The following is a 20,518-nucleotide window of genomic DNA, read 5'->3' on the forward strand; positions in this document are numbered from 1 at the left end:
CTTTAACAAAATTTCTTTGCCTCCTATGGAGAGAAAATTTTCCTTCCAACCATTAATTCTCTGGATGATCCTCTCAATAAAATGTTCAAAGCAATCACTCCTATCAGCTCCAACCAGAGCCGGGAGACCCAGGTACTTGTCTGAAAGAGCCTTAGTATCAATATGTAGAGCTTCACAAATTTCTGCCCTTAACAAAGCATTAGTATTCGGAGAGAAGAAAACACTTGACTTATCCAAACTCACCAATTTTCCAGAATTAGCGCAATAGGTATCTAACACTTGTTGCAAGGAAGTTGTATTAGTCATATCAGCTTTCATGAGAATCAGGGAATCATCAGCAAAAAGGAGATGTGAAACTGACGGTTTATTTCTGCACACCCTAATCCCATCGATGCCACCAACTTCTTCTTCATACAACAAAAGGCTAGAGAGACCCTCTGCACACAGGAGGAACAAATAGTGATAGAGGATCGCCTTGGCGAAGGCCCCTAGTAGGAGTGAACATGTCTGTCTCTTCCGAATTAAATCTGACTTGGTACCTTACTGAACCAACACAAGCCATCATCATAGAAATCCATTGTTCAGCAAATCCAAGCCGCCTCATCATACTTTCCAGGAAAATCCATTCGACTCGATCATAAGCCTTGTGCATATCTAACTTGACTGCACATGATCCCACCGAGCCATTTCTTTTATTCTTAATTGCATGAATGCTTTCATAGGCCACAAGAACATTATCAGTAATCAAGCGGCCAGGGACAAAGGCGCTTTGCATAGGAGAGATCACCTCTGGAAGAATAACTTTCAGCCGAAGCGCTAGCATTTTGGAGATAATTTTGTAGATCATATTACATAAACTGATAGGCCTAAATTGGGTGATAAGTTCAGGATTATCAATCTTCAGAATAAGGACAACTGTAGTATCATTCCAACCCTCGGGGATAATACCCGAATTTAGTGCTTGGAGAACCTCCATAGTAATCTCATCGCCACATATGTTCCAGAATTTCTTGTAGAATATAGCATGAAGACCATATGGGCCAGGAGCTTTATAATCTCCAATACTGAAAACTGCCTTTCTAACATCATCAGCCGTGAAAGGAGCAAGCAGTCTCTCATTCATTTGTTCAGACACTTTTGGTTGGATCTTCTCCAGCATGGTTGGATCAACTTCATTAACTTCAGAGGAGAAGAGGTTAGCAAAATATTGAAAAACAAGAGGTTTCAATAGCTCGGTACCTTCCACCCAAGATCCATCATCATGCTTCCATTTTTTAATAAAAAATTCTTCCGCCTCGTAGAAGCAAAGTTGTGAAAGAAAGAAGTATTTCTGTCTCCTTGCATTAGCCAATTAGCTCTAGACCGTTGTTGCCAATGAACTTCCTCCTGATCCATAAGGATTTCAATAAGCGCAGCTTTCTCCTTTGCGATAATCTCATTTTCAATCGACATTGGACCCTCCAGAGCAGCCTCAAGCTCGCGTTGAGCCCTGTGAAGACGCATTTTTTTTGGATGTTTCAACGTAGCTGCGTCCCACGCATGCAGTGCACCATGCATGTGTCCCATCTTGTCCAACACGGAACTGCCGGGATTGGCTAGAACGGCCGAGTCCCATGCACGAAGGACTACATCAGAGAAACCAGATTCAGAAAACCATTTTGCCTCAAACCTTTTAAAATTTGTACGATGACTAGTAGGAGGAGCTTGGTAGTCCGTATCAATCATAATCGGTCTATGATCAGACTTAGCATAATCGAGGTTTTGGACCACGGCGCCAGGATGCATATGATGCCATGAGACATTAGCAACAGCTCGATCCAACCGTTCTCTGATCCTTCCTCTTTTCCAAGTAAATTTGTTCTCCATAAAGCCAAGATCATCAAGACCACAATCCCCAGAGCGTCTCTAAATGCCTGCATATAATTTTGTGGTCTCGGATTGCCACCTTCCTTCTCACTAGAAAACAAGATCTCATTAAAATCACCAAACACAACCCACGGGAGGTCATGCTCATTCTTTAGCTCTCTTAGTTTGTGTGGTGACCCGGCATACCACTGCATGGTGTAGTATGCAAGCCTGATATAACACCAATGAAACACTGTTCCACTAGTATTATATCGCTCAGAGTGGTACAACAGAAACATATGCGGTAAATCTGCAAATAAACTCCAGAAGAACGACTCGTAGTCTAATCCTATCACGAACTCTATTTGTAGAGTATTTCACTAGCTATAAAGGCTTTGCATAGATTCTAGCTAAATAGGAGCTAAGTTTAGGAAGCTAAGTTCCTTTCTATTGCTAATCTAGGTTTTCTCCTTGTTGATGTGGTGTTTGACTCCTCTGACAGGGTCCTGTCTCTTGAAGTAGTTGTTGACTCCTCGGTCTTCGAGTTGCACTGTAGATCCTCCTTCGATGCCTCCATATCTAAGCAGGGGATTTAAGAGTGGGATGAGTACGAGCGTACTCAACAAGTTCATTATAGGAAAGAGGTGTTTAATGCACTAGCTACGACATTAGACCAGAAAGTCTAATACCAATGAAGGTTTTCATAATCATTTCTTCAAAAGGTTGCTTTTATTCAGAAGAACTATGTCCGTCAGCCTTCACCGGTTTACTAGAACTTCATGGAGTTCCTTTCCGGCAGCGTTCGCAGTTCCAAAACCCGGAACAGGGAGTGACAGGCCACGATTCATTACACTCTGCAGAGGTGTGTTGCTTTACCCATAAGAGATCTTAACCTTGGTGCCAACCGGGAATGACCCGTCCACACTTCCTTTGGTGTGAGGCCCGATATAAGGTCTAGCCAATCATGTTCCTCCGCTACCTCGAACACCCACCCTTTGTTGCAATCTCCGACCCTGGGTCCTCGCCGGTGCTCTTATACCAATTAAGGACGGCCCCCGACCACGACGTCAATTCAGGGCTCTACCATAAATTCCTTCGCCGGCAGTTGCAACCCATCATAGACCACAGTACCGTGGGGACTTCAACGGGATCCCCACCCTGCAGCTTGTCTCTCGAGATCAAGTGCCTACGGTAATGCGCATCCGTTGATGAACGAGAGGTGGAAACACTTTTGACTACTCTGTCCCACTCCAGATCTTATGGTTAACACGGTTATTACGGCACAAGAATCACTGGACGACACTTGTTGTTTAATCCTAGATGGATAATAACCCTTGCAATGGAACCTCCACCATATCAACACAATCCATGGTTCCATTGCCCACCACTTAGTCATATTCATAGTTATGAAAATAGTGGTTTTGCTTTTTATGCAATCGTGATAAACATAGTACTTTGCAAGTAATTTCGTAAAAAATACTCAAATGACATGAGCAAGTGATGAACTTGCCTTTCTTGACTGCAAGATTATGCAGTCAAGGTCTTCGATACGCAATAACTCCAAATTCTGAAATAGCATCATCGTTCGGTAAGGACGATGTTTAAAAGATTGGCAAAGATGCTATAATGCATAAGTATGAGATGCAATCGTTCTAAACGTGACCTAACCCCGATGATTTAGGATTAGTTAGTTGTAATGATTAGTTTCAGGGTGTGTTGCACTTTTAGAGTGATTCACAAACAAGGTTCTTATTCAGGTTTGTGTTGTTTTAGAATCTTAAGCAAGTGGTAAAATGCATAGTAACAATCATACACATCAAGGAATAGTAGTTGTATAATAAGTAAAGAGCAGTTGTCAATTTTAAGTCCTATAGTGTATGGTTGATGATTACTTGTTATATACTTCAAAAGAATAACTTTTGAAGAACATATTCTTTAATAAAGAACAAGTATGATAATTGGGTTTGTGGGTTTCTAGAGTTTATCATGGTTTCAAGGAGTTTCTGGAGTAAGTACTAGATGGATCACAACAATGTTGAATTCATCCTAGGCATCCTAAGCAATTAATTTATCATGGTTTTGTAAGGTTGAGTTAAGCCTAGGCATCCTAAGCAATTAATTATACATGGTTGTTATCAAGGTTGATTGATCTTGCTGGTGATTGCTAGCTAGGGTTTATAGGTTCTTATAAGCAGAGTTGATGATGATTCTCTGTTTACTTCAAAAGAATAACTTTTGAAGAACATACTTCTTAAAGAATAAGAAGTATTACAATTAGGGTTGAGGTTGTCTAGGGTTTGCTATTGGATCCACTAGGTAAGGAATAATGGATTCCTAAAGAGGATAGTTCATAAGTATTTAACACTAGTAGGGTTTAGTGTGCACAATATTGGCATGGTTGCTATTAGGGTTCATCACAATGGTGTGATGCTATGCATGGATAAATAAGGTTGATATCTCTAAGGATAGGATCTAGGGTTGGTTCTATTTGATCAGCTAGGTTTGATTAAGATGAACACATGGAATGCTAATTTAGTAATGATAAGTTTCTACATTTTATGTGGTCATGGCAAATATTTAGTTTCTACTTTGGTTATATGACTACTATTGAAGTAACAAGATCACATGTTAATTTGGGTTTAGGTTTGGAAACCATTTAGGGTTTATATTGATTAATGGAACTAGGGTTCCTAATTGGATTAGGGTTTTAGGTTTCACATGGAATGATAAGGTTGTAATATCATTTACTAAGGAATTAGGGTTTCCTAATTACCATATAGTTCTATCATTAATAACTTCCTTATAAAGTTGAAGTTATTAATAACTTAGAAATGGTATTGGTTTGGGGTTTTCATTATTTTTAATGGGTTAATAATTAAGGTAATTATTAATTAGGGTTTAAATCTCTCTAATAAGGATTTAATAAAATAAATAAAGAAAATTAGTTTTAATGTTTTCTTTATTTATTTACTGGTTTTATTTAATTTGGAGAATTTTCCTAATTATTGAATTTTAATTCAATAAAGAATAACATGAAATGCTTAAATAAAAATTATTAAACAATTAAGTTTTTATTAGAAATAAAAATTTCATATTATATTTTTATTGGATAGAGTTTATTTTTATAAGAATTTTGATATCTCATTTATATTTTTCTGAGTTATAATGAATTTTCTAGATTTATTTAAAGTTACATCAATTTATGAATTTGAAATATAACTAAATCTACTAAATGCACCTGGCTAGGTTACCCGCAGGGACACTGACCAGTGGGCCAGTGGCCAGGTTAGACGCCACCTTGGCGTGGACTGGGTCAAAATCGCCAGCATGGCCAGGAGAACCCCCTGTCGGCGATCAGATGGCGACGGCGCCGCCGCTCCTGGGCTCGCGCGGACGAATTACTCACACCACTAGATTCAGCTCGCTGCGATGAACACAATGGTACCGGCACCGCTCCTAAATGGTCGCCGGAGCTCGCTCGCCGGCGAAGCCGAACGACGGCAGACACGGGCACACGCGGCTAGGAGGCTACAGGCGACGATTCGATGCAATCGAATGCTCAGGAGATGCGCGGGCTCACCGTGAGCACGAAGGTCGTGACGGCGGAGTCGATGGAGGCTTGCCTCGCCGGATTTGGTGACGCCGGCCTTCGGAGAGACGAGCTCGATGGAGACGCTCCGGGGCACCTCGACTCAATTCCTTTTGTAGGAGGAGCAAGGAGAGGATGGCGATGAGGTCCCTACCGGTGGCGATTGTCGGAGACTGTACGGGCTAGGGTTTCGGTTTTGGCGGAAATTGAGCAGAGAGAGAGGGAAAAGGAGCTAGGGTTCGTCGTTTAGGGTTTTATACGGCTCCAGAAGGTAGCCTCGTCACGTCGTCGAGGAAGGAGGGCTTGCCAGCGTGAGGGAGAAGACGAGCACGCCGTCGTGCTGGCCTCCAGCACACAGAGAGGATGAGGATGACCCTCTCCCGATCTTTTGACGAAGGGGTATGGGCTGTGGTTGCTGGGCTGGCTTGTGGGCTGCGGTTTGGGCCGTGCTGCTGGGCTCCCACGGGCTGCTGTTGTGGCCTGGTGAGCCAGGTAAGTTTCCTTTCTCTCTTTTTCTTTTATCTGTTTTCTTTTTCTGTTTTATAATTCTTATTTAAATTCAATCTCCTTTGTAGGATTTGCTTGTTTGAATTACTGCTGGAATATATTCAAGGTACATAAAAGATTGTTGTGGTGTATTAGCAATTTTAATATGGGTATTATATCATTGGTTTAGGTATTATTATTGGAACTTGAATTTAAATACCTATATGGACATGAATTTGAATATTATCTTTGTAAATATTCAAATTGTTTTCCAATGATAATTTTCTTACTTAGTGATATATAGAGTTTTATTTGGTATTACTTTGCAAGAAACAATTTCAAAGTAATATTTACTTATGGACTTCTATTAAGAAGTGATTTAATGGCATGATTTCATGTGCTAAATTATTTCTAAGGACTTGATCTCATATTTGGGAATTTGGTTACTTGCATATGATTTTATGTGAATACTTATTTATTAAGGTCTTGTAGGTTTGATTATAACCCTATTTCAAGGTTAATACTAGTACCATATTTTAATAACACCTTGAATTACCTAAAGTAGATGCTACTCTCATTATGGGTTAGTCTTAATTATATAGATAAGTGGTTGATAATCACACTTATGGTTTTAATTATAAGATGTATCACAAGAGTTTTCCCAGGTTTAATAATTGTAGCTTAAGATTTTATTAATGTGTCATACTAGGGTTCTAATGATATTTACCCAATGGCAATTGGTTTGAATCTCAATTATGGCCTAGGTTTATATTATGATCACCATAGTGATGCACAAACTAGAATGGAGATATAGTTTAGGATTTTACTTGTGATCATCAAATAATTCACAAGTTAGTTTGAGACATGGGGATAGGTTCTATATGGTATTTAACACTACATTACTTTGGATAGGGTTGCTCTTCCTCACCACTCATAGGATGATTCAATCCAAGATCATTTGGATTGATATAGGGGCTGAACCATACAAGGTTTGTTTCTATTCAGTTGTTTCTCCAATTAATATATTGGAAATGGTTTTAGGGTTGCTAATAGTTCCCCTATGATTTTATGTGTTGGATGAAATCTGTTTAACCCACTAGGGTTTAACTTATAATTATTTATCTTCAAGGTATGATCATGGATTGGACATGATCAACTTGTTATTAATGTCTTATACCTCAAGTCCTTAGGGTTTATGATCATTACCCAATTTATAATGATCAAGGTTTGGCTTCCTAAGGTATCTCTCCTGAGTTAGGTTTCTCACTTCTAAGATCAAGTATTGTCTTGATCAACTAGGGTATAATACCTCTCTTATAATTTCTTGGGTGGACATGGCTATGGTTGTCTCAATATATTATATCCCAGGAGAATGTCTGAGATATTCACTTAGAGTTCTCTCAAGAAATGATGGTTTAACCATTTGGATATATGAATAGGTCTCTCCCTTAAATCCAAGTGTTTCCTCAACAATCTTGAGTGTAACACCATACACTAGTAGGAAAAGCCTCATCAGTGGCGCACCAAAAATTGATTCTGTGGCGCATGGGCGGTGCGCCACAGAATTCTCGCCACAAAAATAAGGTTTCTGTGGCGCACCGGCCCATGCGCCACAGAAAGTCTTATTTCTGTGGCGCACGGACGGTGGTGCGCCACAGAATTTTTTTTTGAAATTCAAAAAAAAATGGCGGCCAGATCTAGATCAAGATCTAGATCTGGGGCCGCCGATTTTTTTAATTTTTTTGATATTTCGCTGGAAGAAGGTAGCCGGAGGTGGGTGCCGGAGGTGGGTGGGTAAAGGAGGAGGATGGCCGGAGGAGGAGGTGGTAGTGGTGGTGGTGGTGGTGGTGGAGGAGGAGGAGGTGGTGGTGGAGGTGGTGGTGGTGGAGGAGGAGGTGGTGGTGGAGGTGGTGGTGGTGGAGGAGGTGGTGGTGGAGGTGGTGGTGGTGGAGGAGGTGGTGGTGGAGGAAGAGGAGGAGGTGGTGGTGGTGGTGGTCACCGGAGGAGGAGGAGAAGGTGGTCGTCGCCGGAGTAGGTCGCCGGAGTAGGAGGAGGAGGAGGTCGGCCGGAAGAAGAGGTCGCCGGAGTAGGAGGCCGGCCGGAGGAGGTGGTGGAGGAGGCCGGCCGGAGGAGGAGGAGGTGATGGTGGTGGAGGAGGAGGAGGAGGAGGAGAAGTGGAGGAGAAGTCCAAGGAGGAGAAGTGAGGAGAAGTGGAGGAGTAGTGAGGAGAAGTGAGGAGAAGTGGAGGAGAAGTGGAGGAGGGCGGCAGAAATTTCAAATTTCGGAGCTTAATTCTGTGGCGCATGGGCAATTGGGTGCGCCACAGAATTGTTTTTCTTTTTTTGTATTTTGCAGCAAAAAATCTTTAACTGCCCGTAACTTTTTACTCTTTTCGAATTTGGAGATTCTAAAAATTGTCCAACCGGGCATGCCCGGGTGAATTCGGATGTAGAATTTCCGTGGGAACATTTTGATATATTATGCGTTTTTTTTCGAGTTCGTATGCAACCAGAAATCCAGTTTGATGATTTTCCCACGCAATTTTGCAAAAAAAGTTGAAATACATGTTTGCTATTTTTTAGTGGTGCTAGATGACATAGTACATGGGCATCTCGAAGGATTTTATTTTTTGTAATTTCTATCTATTTTTTTTATTTTTTACAGAGGTCAAAAAGGCGATCCACGGGGGGGGGGGGGGGGTGGAGTTGCGTGGGGGGCAAAAAAGTGTTGTGTGGCGCCAGAAGCTCATGTGCGCCCCAGAAATGTGTAATTTCTGTGGCGCACCATCACACGTGCGCCATAGAATGACTTAATTTTGTGGCGCACTGGTCCTATGCGCCACAAAATGTCTTATTTCTGTGCCGCACATGGTACCGTGCGCCACAAAAATAGCGAAACCAATGATTGGGTGTGGTCCCAACCTTATTTCTGTGGCGCATTAGCTTGTGGTGCGCCACAAAAATAAGCTATTTTTGTGGCGCACCAGGTCTGGTGCGCCACAGAAACAATTTCTGTGGCGCATATTTTCTAGTGCGCCACAGAAATAAGATCCGCCTATAAGGCTTTTCCTACTAGTGATAGCTTGAGTTCTCTCATATAGGAATAGTTATTTAGGTTTTATGGTGTACTCCTAGTATCTCCTTTGGTATCTAGACTAAGACTCCACTTGGCTATCTTGGTTGGACTAGTCTTCCCCTAACTTTATCAACTCATGGATATTTACTTATTCTATTTGATATTTGGTCATCTCACCACTTCAAGATGAAATGATTTATATCCAAGTACTTCAGTTCAAGGATGGTCCTTGGTTCTTAAATAGGTAAATCTAGTATTGGTATGAATGGTCTCTCTCATTTGGGAAGGACTTTAGTACTAACCTAAGGTTAGTCTTCATAGAGAATGATGTGATCATCAATATCTATGTTTAACATGAATGGGTTTTCTCTCTAGGAATTGTCTTGAATAACATCCTAGGGTTTCTCTTAAAGATGATGATTTGAATACATGGATGCATATCCAAGGTATTGCTTCTCTAATAAATAACATAGACTCTCACCTCTCTAGGTTTGATGTATAATAATTTGGAATGTAGAAGAATATATATTTCTAGAGTTGATCTCCTTATCATGTTTCCAGGAATTAAGTGGAATGAATACCATGAGGTTCATGGTAGGAACATGGATCAGTTTAAGACATGGAAAAGATAGGTTAGGAATAGTTTCTCCAATTATTGTTACTTGATTTCCAATTAACTGGATGTTCATATGTTATGGCAAGGAATACCATGCTATGATCTTTAATAAGATCAAGTAGTTGATCATTGAGTAAAGTGTTGTTGTGTTGATTTTAGTTCCATTTGATCTAACCCCTTAGATCAAATCATCTCTACCCAGAACAAGTATTAAACAAAGTCACATTGAGGTTTATAGCGCTTGACTTGACGAGCTACTTCAATTCCACCAAGGTCAAGTGAAACTTCAATTACTGTGACAGTTTTACTTTAAAGCGCGAAAATTCCCCGGATTTTTTATGCATGAATGCAATGCACACATCTGTTTCCTCTATTTTTGTAACCCCAAATACTAGGATATTACAGTTTGTCCCATGTCTTATATTTATCATCCCATCGGGGCTCTCCTTATATACCTGTAAGTCTCCAAGATTTATTCGGTCCCTCGATGACCTTTACATCGATGTACTTAGGGGCAAACATCAGTTGTTGGATAACTATCCCCCTCGTCCATAACATAAGAACACCTCCACTCCTTCCATCACTTGCATTGACTATTTTAAAATCCATTTGAAGTCTTCTCCTCAAGCATTCAGCCGGGAACTCGTCTAAGTGAGTCTCAGAAAGAAACATAATATCAGGCTCATAATGTTTCCTCACATTAGCAACTGATCGAACTGTCGGGTCGTTCCCCAAACCCTGACAGTTCAAGCCTAGGATCCTCATTGCGACCGGACAGAGTCCTCGCGGGACTCCGCCAATCCTAGTGAAGAGGAGTTTGCTCCGTCCTTCTTAGTGCGCTTATTTCTATCCTTCTCTGTATTCTCATTTGTAACACCATCTTGATTTTTCCCGTCCATGAGCATAGCTGCCAGACCGTGATGGTTAGGAACCCCATCAGTTGGATGATTCTTATCAAGAATTAAATCGCCCATCTCTAACGATCTCTTAGCAGCTGGATTTGAGGGATCCTTCTTATCTAGCTCCATGTCTTTAACTTTCCCCGGGCTAGTAGCAGTGTCATCCAGTTCTCTCTCTGTATTAACAAGCCCATAATTGACTGCAGCATTGTGACGCCATGGAACAAGAGACCTGTCGCGTCCATCAGTATCTCTGCCTCCCCTATTAGCAGACCTTTCACCAAACCGTCCAGAGCGACCCCCTCTTTGGCCTCCTCCATGGAAATTGGAAAATCCGCGGCCAAACCAAGTCTCCCAATCAGCTTTCAGAAAATCACCCCACTTAAGTTTGTCTTCATCGTGCTCGCCAGACCCGCACTCTAGATGGCTATGGCCAAGCAAACCGCAAGCACCGCAGAATCTAGGCATTTTCTCAGACTGTATCTTGTAGATTTCACGTTGTCCATCTCTTACAATAGAAACAAACCTAGCCAAGACTTTCCTGACATCAAGTCTAATTTTCACCCGCATGAAATTACCCATACCTTGAACATTAGTTTCAACCTTCAAAGCTTTTCCCACTTTTTTCTCAGTGAGGTTCTTGACCAATGCTTCATTGCGATAGCCAACAAGCAGTTTGTGTATTTGGAGCCAGGTATAAAAAAAATCACATCGATTTTATCAGGATTCGTCAGCCCATCATATTCATCGATGCAGACAATATTCTATCGAAACAGGCATGACCCCCCTTCTTTTATCTTCAGCCAATTTCCCAGACAAAAACATTGCACCGTGAATAAATTCCCTTCGAGATGATTAAACTCAATCTGCTGGGCCGGGACCATGCGTTCCGCATATGATTCTCAAAAGTTAAAGGACTAAAATTATTTGATGTGTGAACCCTTGCTAAAGCCATCCACTTCATACCTTGTTTTGGTGCAGATTCCTCTTCCTCAAAAACCAGGTCGTCCAATTCGTCATCCTCAATACCAAGCCTATTCAGCATGTCTCCGATCGCCTCTTCCTTCTTGCGTCCAGATCCACTAGCTTGGTTGCTGGAGTTTGCCGGACTTGCCATGACGAGATCGCCGATCAGATGAAGCAAAACCAAACCCTAGGTTTGCCCAGGGGAGTCTGTCTAGCAGATAGAGAAAACGCTGAGAGTAGTCTCAGCCAGAGACGAGAGCGGGCCAAGAGGAATCCTGCTCGATCCCACGATGAAGAGACCCTCGCCGGCGGAAACACCGTCAACGAGGTTTGGAGCCCCTAGATCGCCTCGGAGCGACTAGGTCTTGTCACGAACGTAACCCCTTATATGTGATAACCTAATTAGCTGATGAAAAGGTGAACTGATTACAAGATATCTGGAAGTTAATATTGGTGCTATCTGTTATTTTCTTAGGATGTATCAGGTATGCTCCAATATCCCCCCCCCCCCCCCTCGTTGAAGGGGTAAGTTAGAGATAAAAATCTCATAACCCCTCAGATGTTTCAAGTTTTGGACACAACACCCATTCAACTTAAAACTGGCACACTTAACCTCGTAACTTCCCAAAACCATGTAATTACCCCCTAGAATTTATTAAGAACTTTTAAACGTGGTTTTGTCAACGTGGCACTCTGCCAAAACCACATACAATCCACATAGGGGACTAGGAGGTCAAAGCGGTCAAAGCAGAGGCCGAAACCACTCTGCCAAAACGTGGCACGCCGCCGTTGACGAACCCAGGTAGGATTTACTGGCGTCCTCCATATCGACGTGGCTTATAGGAGTCGATGAGCCCAAGCGAACTTAGTGGCTTTTGTCAGCACATTCGGTGGTTGTGGTCGTGGTGAACATACAAATATCATGGGTAGGCTGAAGTTGGGGCCGAATGTACGCAGGAGGATCCGGAGGAGGAAAGGTGAACTAAGAAGCACACATAGAAGCACACAAAGATCTAACCAGGTTCAAGCCGGAGGAGGCTGCCTCGGCCGTGTTCGAGGTGGAGGCCATATGGTGGTGAGGGACATGGCCTGCTACCAGGCCGACCTAGAGGACGCCAGGCGGACGCGCGAGTCCAGACGCATTTCAACCTCAAATTTGGACCATATTTACATCCCTGCGGTTAAACCAGACATCGAGTCGCTGAGTTGGGATGCAGATTCATTTTTCGATCCTAGAACGCTTTGTTTGCATCCTTTTGCATCGGACCACTGGTTATGGGTCCAGACTCCAGACGCCTTGTACAAAGCTAGGAGTTAGTAATGGGCTGAAATTCCCAACTGGCGTGCAAGGCTCTTCGTGAGTTGAAAACTGGGCATGAACAAATCCATAGAAGAAGTACGTGTCAAAGTGGAAACCAGACTGCGCCTCCAGCCGGACATGAATCGGAGATAGAGTCCAGTTTCGTTAAGGCGAGAGAAAAGCCCCGAGTATATATTATAGCCCTAATAAAAGAGGACAGAACGTCCAGCCCCGCCGCAACGAGAGAAGACACACCAAAATTCGATTCCCCGCTGAAGTAGAAGATGGCCATGGCGGCAGTTCGATTAGGGACGAGGAGGCTTACTGGCCAGCACCCTGAGGCGATTCTTAGGTCGCCCCTTGCGAATGAACAAGGGGTGCTCAGCCGCAGCGGCTCGCCCGCCTATGCTCTACGCCGGTTTACCTCCACCGAGGCTTCTGCTGCCAAGGGACCAAAAGTCAACACCGAGGTATACCACGCCTTCTCTGCATAACGACGGTGTTTTATCTTATTGATCCGTTAAACTATTTCTTTTCGTTTGCATAATACTTTTGCCATAGGGAATTAGATTAGACATGCTTTCGGAAGGGTTGCATATTCATTCATCAATCTGCAAGTTCCTAACCTCAGTACCCTGATCCTGTATCGGCCAGCGTCGTCCTTCCGTTTCAGGGAATAACCGTCTAATGGCAGCTGACCAGAAGAAGGAGGAAGTCTTCGATCTGCTCGATGAGATACAAAGGGATAAAGGTATTTCTTACATAGGAAGAAAGCAAGATAGGTGGCTGCTCCAGCGTCTTACCTCGCACGTGCGTCACAGACCTAGTAATCCTGAATGGTAAGATCTAACTATATTCATGCCCAACCATCCCATATTCCTCTACGGATGTGTTTTCTTATCACTTTGATTGTATATATTACTACTCCGGTCACAGAGTGTGTAGTTTTGTGACATTAAAATGATGTTATTAGATTCATGTTCAGAATTATTAATTTACTAATCAATATGATTTTGTAACACACGGATGAAGCAATTGAACAAACATACCTTGTGTTTTAGGCTAGAGGGAGTAGTTATAATACTCCATCATGTAGAATATTTCTCCAAATTCGGATGTAAAAGAGTGTCAAGATACATCTAAAGTTAGATAAACTTACCACATCCTTTTATGGATAGATGTAATATATTAAATTGCACAGTAAAAATTGTTATCATGGTAATATTTTTTTGAAACTCATTTAGGAGTATATCTTATGATTATAAATGCACTATACCTGTTGGGATCACATAGTATAACAAAGTCCTCCAATTTTATACTTGGCATTGAGAGAACATTGCCCTACATTCTTTGTTCTTATAAGCATAATAATATTTTTCTTAATTTCATATGATTTCATGCAGGCACCGGTATCATCAAGAACAAAGAATCAGTCTTTACGTGGGTTCTGCATATACTTTCCTTGCTTTCCTTTATATGGTGGAAAAAAGGTTTTACCGGGATTAAGCAAATTTAGGGATAAACAATAGCAGGAAAGCCAGAACCAATCATGGAAAAATAGTTTATACCAGTTCAGTTGAATTTGAAATTTACTAGCTAATTGCCCACGTGTTGCTGAAATTCCTTCCGTAAAATATAGACTTTGACTATTTATTCACTACAATGAGTTATCACTCGCTCATTTAGACCCAACGGCATCACTATCTGTCGACCGGCTGTGTGACCGCGGTTTCGTGTTCCGACGAATAGCTCGTAGAAAGTGGAGAGGCCATACTCATAGGCACCATGCCTATGTTTTTTCTTGAGATTTTTTCCCTGAAATTCCACCATACGTTATAGGTGCATACAATATTTTTTTATTAGATTATTTATCAAAAATTTGATTAAAAAACACATATAAAAAAACTAGAAGCCATCTCACAAAATCTAATAGCATCTCTAGTTGTGTCGGCTTGCTCATGGGAGCTTGTCTGTGAGCGTCCTGGCTTTCGTCGTCTATGCTGGTAGTCCAAGATTTCAGGTAGCCATACTTCTTGTAAAAAAAGTACCCACAACCTCCTTTTTGTGTGTAAATTGATTATATGTAAATATTAAGCAGCAGAAATCAAATAGACATATAATATCCTTACTGGTAGGGAACACTGTTTTTTTCCCTCGAGCCTGTTCGGTGACCTCTTTATTAGCTAGCTTATAGCTTGTTGGCAATGGAAAATCACACTTAAAAATAAGTAAAAATATAACAAAGGTGCAATACTTAATGTATTATGGTATTGGCTTTTCTATATCCCACTAAATTTCGATTTTTTGAAGTCTCAATCACTTGAGGAAAATTCAATTGCAGTTCAAAGAAAGCACAACGGTCCAGTTGCACCGTGCAATTGCACCCTTTTAGTAGAAAAGTACAACTAAAACACCTTTTTATGGGTGACAGATAATGAGACATATCAGATCTGTTTTATTATTGCTGGCAATAATTCGTCCCTGTCGACAATGCTTTCCCCGTTAAAAATAATTTTAAATTGTGAAATTAATTTTCCATATTTTAAAATAAATTCAGTATAAAATAATCCGTAGCAACGCACGGGCAAATTTGCTAGTTTGATAAAAAAAACACATATAAAAAAAACTAGAAGCCATCTCACAAAATCTAATAGCATCTCTAGTTGTGTCCCTCGAAAAATGTGTAGCATAATGATTTGGGTCACCTTTTAAAAAACCATTGGACAAATAAAAAAATTGCTGAAAAACAGAGACCATTGCGCCAAGCCGCAAGCCTCAAACATCTCTAGATGCATGCGTGGTTATAAAGGGGACATGTTCATGTGAAAAAACTATGAAAGAGAAAGTGTGTGGCAGGTGAGGAGAAGAGAATAACATGTGAGAACTATGAAGCTGCATGCATGCCATTCATCCGATGCTAAACTCACGCCCAACGTTTTTGGTACGTCTCTTGTGCATAGAGTCTCTATAAAGGCGCCGTAAACTATTTGGCAGACAACTTTTTTTTATGATACTATATATTTTGACCGGCATCCCATACAAACTATTTAAAGATGACTAGAGGTGCTCTAACAGAAAATATAATTGTCTCAGAAAAAAGTGAAATTTGCTCCTTCATCGGACTGGGGCGATCGATCACCGACTTTTACAGTCCTAAGTGCTGAGAATCCTTTTTGCCTCCTGCATGACGGCCAGGCAACAGCTCCCAGTGATGCTCGAATTGAATAGCCGCATCGATATCACACGCTGAGTGACCGAGCAGGCCGCTTTGCTACCTGACTTGACGCAGCCAATTTCTCCACAAGTGCGTGTTCACCCTAAGGCCTTGTTTGGTAAGAGTGGATTTCTATGTTTGGTAGCGTATTATCCAACGTGTTTTGGGTGGACACCCGATTCTCTTCTCCAATCCTGAAAACACGAGTGTGAAAAACGCGATGCCCACCTCGCGTCTGGGAAACTAGTCAATCCGACGTGTTTTCACGAGTTTATCTGGACTTACACTAGTAGACACCGGCCCACCAAACAGAAGTAGCATGTATTTTCGAGTAACTCACTAGTGGAGAAGAGACCTTTGGTCCCAATCTTTAGTCCCAGTGCTGAACCAAACCGGGACCAATGGGGGGCATTGGTCCCGGTTCGTTTGGCCCAGGACGACCCCACCCGCTGGAGCCTGTCCGGTAGTGGCCTTTGGTCCCGGTTTGCATTACAAACCGGGATTAAAGGGTCCACCGCAGGGCGCGCCAGACCGTGTCAGTCGTGCGGAACCCTTTAGTCCCGGTTTGTAATGCAAACCGGGTCCAAAGGCCCCGCCTCTGGTTACATAACCTTGCCCTGCCCAAGTGTGAGCCACACTTGGCCATTTTTTCACTTTCTTCACAAGAGGGGTGTATTGCTCTCCTCTTTTCTTCACATGCACAAGAGGTGTTCGATGAAATGCTTAAGAGGATTTGCCACTTAAGTTTACACAAATCAAGCCACACTTAACTTGCTTTTTTCTTCTTCATCGAGGTTAACAACTTTATCCTTTTCATCTGCAATTGATAAAATGCATGTGTATATATACATCGTGATGTTCTGTAATGGTTTTGATCAGCTTAATTATATCATGCAGATGAATCGGCAATGGATGTACATTGACCGACGGTTTGACGAGTTCACTGCGGGCCTGAATAATTTTATGGCCGTGGCGGAGGCAAACAAACATGGTGGCTTCATGTATTGTCCATGTGTGAACTGCAAGAATACCGTAAATTATGCTCACTCGAGTCTCATTCACGGCCACCTTCTGCGATCCGGTTTCATGCCCAGTTACTATTGTTGGACCAAGCACGGAGAAAGAGGGGTTATGATGGAAGACAATGAAGAAGAGGAAGAGGATGATGACGGTTATCCTAATTTCCCTGAATACGATGATACTGCAGAAGACAATGAAGACAATGAAATAGAAGATCAAGAGGCACCAAATGAGCCTGCTGATGATGATCTTGGCCGGGCCATTGCTGATGCAAGGAGAGAATGTGAAACTGAAAAGGAAAGGTTGGCCTTCGACAAGATGATAGAAGATCACAACATATTGTTATACCCAACTTGCGAAGATGGCCATAAAAAGCTAGGCAGCACACTGGAATTGTTGCAATGGAAGGCGGAGAACGGTGTCACTGACTCAGGATTTGGAAAGTTGCTGACAATAATTAAGAGGAAGCTTCCAAGGGGTAACGAATTGCCCGCCAGTACGTACGAAGCGAAGAAGATTGTCTGCCCTCTAGGATTAGATGTGCAAAAGATACATGCATGCATTAATGACTGCATCCTCTACCGCGATGAGTACGAGAATTTGGATGCATGTCCGGTATAAGATCAGACGAGATGACCCTGGTGATGTTGAGGGCGAGCGCCCCAGGAAGAGGGTTCCTGCCAAGGTTATGTGGTATGCTCCTATAATACCACGACTGAAACGCTTGTTCAGAAATAAAGAGCATGCTAGGTTGTTGCGATGGCACAAAGAAGACCGTAAGAAAGACGTGATGTTGAGGCACCCTGCTGATGGCTCCCAATGGAGAAAAATCGATAGAGAGTTCCCAAACTTTGCACAGGATGCAAGGAACTTACGGTTTGGTCTAAGTACAGATGGCATGAATCCTTTTGGAGAGCAGAGCTGCAGCCATAGCACCTGGCCTGTGACTCTTTGTATATATAACCTTCCTCCTTGGTTGTGCATGAAGCGGAAGTTCATTATGATGCCAGTGCTCATACAAGGCCCGAAGCAACCCGGGAACGACATTGATGTGTACCTGAAGCCATTAGTTGAAGAACTTCTACAGCTGTGGTCTCTAGCAGGTGTACGTGTGTGGGACGAGCACAAGCAGGAGGAATTTGACCTAAGAGCGCTGCTTTTCGTAACCATCAATGACTGGCCTGCTCTTGGTAACATTTTAGGACAGTCAAACAAGGGATACAATGCATGCACGCACTGTTTACATGAGCTCGAAGGTGATTATTTGGAAAAATGTAAGAAGGTCGTGTACCTGGGGCATCGTCGATTTCTTAGGACTACCCATCTCGTAAGAAAGAAAGGCAAACATTACAACGGTGAGGCTGATCACCGGAGGAAGCCTCCCCATCGTGATGGTGTTGATATATTTGGTATGGTCAAGGATCTAGATGTAATATTTGGAAAGGGTCCTGGCGGACGGTCTGTTCCGAATGACGATGCCGGACACGCGCCCATGTGGAAGAAGAAATCTATATTTTGGGATCTACCCTATTGGGAAGTCTTAGAGGTCCGCTCTTCAATCGATGTGATGCACGTGACGAAGAATCTTTGCGTGAACCTGCTAGGCTTTCTGGGCGTGTACGGGAAGACAAAAGATACACCAGAAGCACAGGAGGACCAGCAACGTAGGAAAGACCCCAAAAAACTGCATGAGAGAGTTAAAGGACGTCATTACTCCAGCTACGCTCTTACAAAAGCAGAGAAGGAAATATTTTTTGAATGTCTGAGCAGTATCAAGGTCCCGTCTGGCTTCTCCTCCAATATAAAGGGAATAATAAATATGGAGAAGAAAACATTCCAGAACCTGAAGTCTCATGACTGTCACGTGATAATGACACAGTTACTTCCGATTGCATTGAGGAGGCTTCTACCGGAAAATGTTCGACTGCCCATTGTGAAGCTATGTGCATTCCTCAATGCAATTTCTCAGAAGGTAATAAATCCAGAAATTCTACCGAGGTTGCAGAATGATGTGGTCCAATCTCTCGTTAGTTTTGAGCTGGTGTTCCCACCATCCTTCTTCAATATTATGACACATCTCCTCGTTCACCTGGTCGATGAGATTTGCATTCTCGGTCCTGTGTTTCTACACAATATGTTCCCCTTCGAGAGGTTCATGGGAGTCTTAAAGAAATATGTTCATAACCGTGCTAGGCCAGAAGGAAGCATCTCCAAGGGCTATCGAACAGAGGAGGTCATTGAATTCTGTGTTGACTTTATTCCTGACCTTAAGCCGATTGGTGTTCCTGAATCGCGGCATGAAGGGAGACTAAGTGGAAAAGGCACGCTAGGAAGAAAATCAATGATATGTAGGGACGGGATTTCTTTGACTCAAGCACACTACACAGTTCTACAAAGTTCCACCTTGGTGGCTCCGTATATCGGTGACCACAAGAACTTTCTACGCTCCCATAACCCGGGGCAGTCGAACGATTGGATTAGACGTGAACACATGTCAACTTTCGGCGGTTGGTTGCAAAAACATCTCCTGAATAACAAAGATATTGAAGATCAGTTGTACTTGCTGGCCCAGACACCATCTTCGACTGTAGTGACTTTCCAAGGGTACGAGATAAATGGGAATACATTTTACACGATCGCCCAAGATAAAAAGAGCACCAACCAAAACAGTGGTGTCCGGTTTGATGCAATAATGAATGAAGGCCCAAATGACACATATTATGGTTACATAGAGGATATATGGGAACTTGACTATGGACCTTCTTTTAAGGTCCCTTTGTTTAGGTTCAAATGGGTCAACAAAACAGGAGGTGGGGTTTAGGTAGACAAGTTGTATGGAATGACAACAGTGGATCTCAACAATCTTGGGTATAGAGACGAACCATTCGTCCTAGCCAAGGATGTGGCCCAGGTTTTCTATGTGAAGGATATGTCTACCAAACCAAGAAAAAGGAAACATAAGGAAACAAATACATCAAACGATGAGCCAAAGCGCCACATAGTTCTTTCTGGAAAAAGAAACATCATGGGAGTGGAGGACAAGACAGACATGTTAGAAGATTATAATAAGTTTGATGAAATTCCACCCTTCAGAGTGAACATTGATCCAAGCATCAAGTTAAATGATGAAGATGCTCCATGGTTACGGCCGAAGAAGATTAAATGATGAAGATGCTCCATCATCAAGTTAATTGAAGAATGTTCATGGCACAAATGAGTATCTCAACATGGCAATCAATTTCCCATTTATTTTTGTGTAATCATGTAACTGTATGTAAGATATTAAAAGTGGAGATGCGCCACGGGAGATTCCCCAACCCTTTCCCCAACACTGTTAGATGAGATGTAGTCGTTCAGGGGCTTGCAGGGAAAAATTCCGAGGAGCAGCTTCCGAAGATGTCGTAGGGCGTGTGCACCAACGACATCTTCGAGAAGCTGCGCCACGGGAGATTTCCCAACCCTTTCCCCAACACTGTTAGATGAGATGTAGTCGTTTAGGGGCTTGCAG

Source organism: Lolium perenne, chromosome 5 (assembly GCF_019359855.2).
Source record: "Lolium perenne isolate Kyuss_39 chromosome 5, Kyuss_2.0, whole genome shotgun sequence".
Classification (NCBI taxonomy): Eukaryota; Viridiplantae; Streptophyta; class Magnoliopsida; order Poales; family Poaceae; genus Lolium; species Lolium perenne.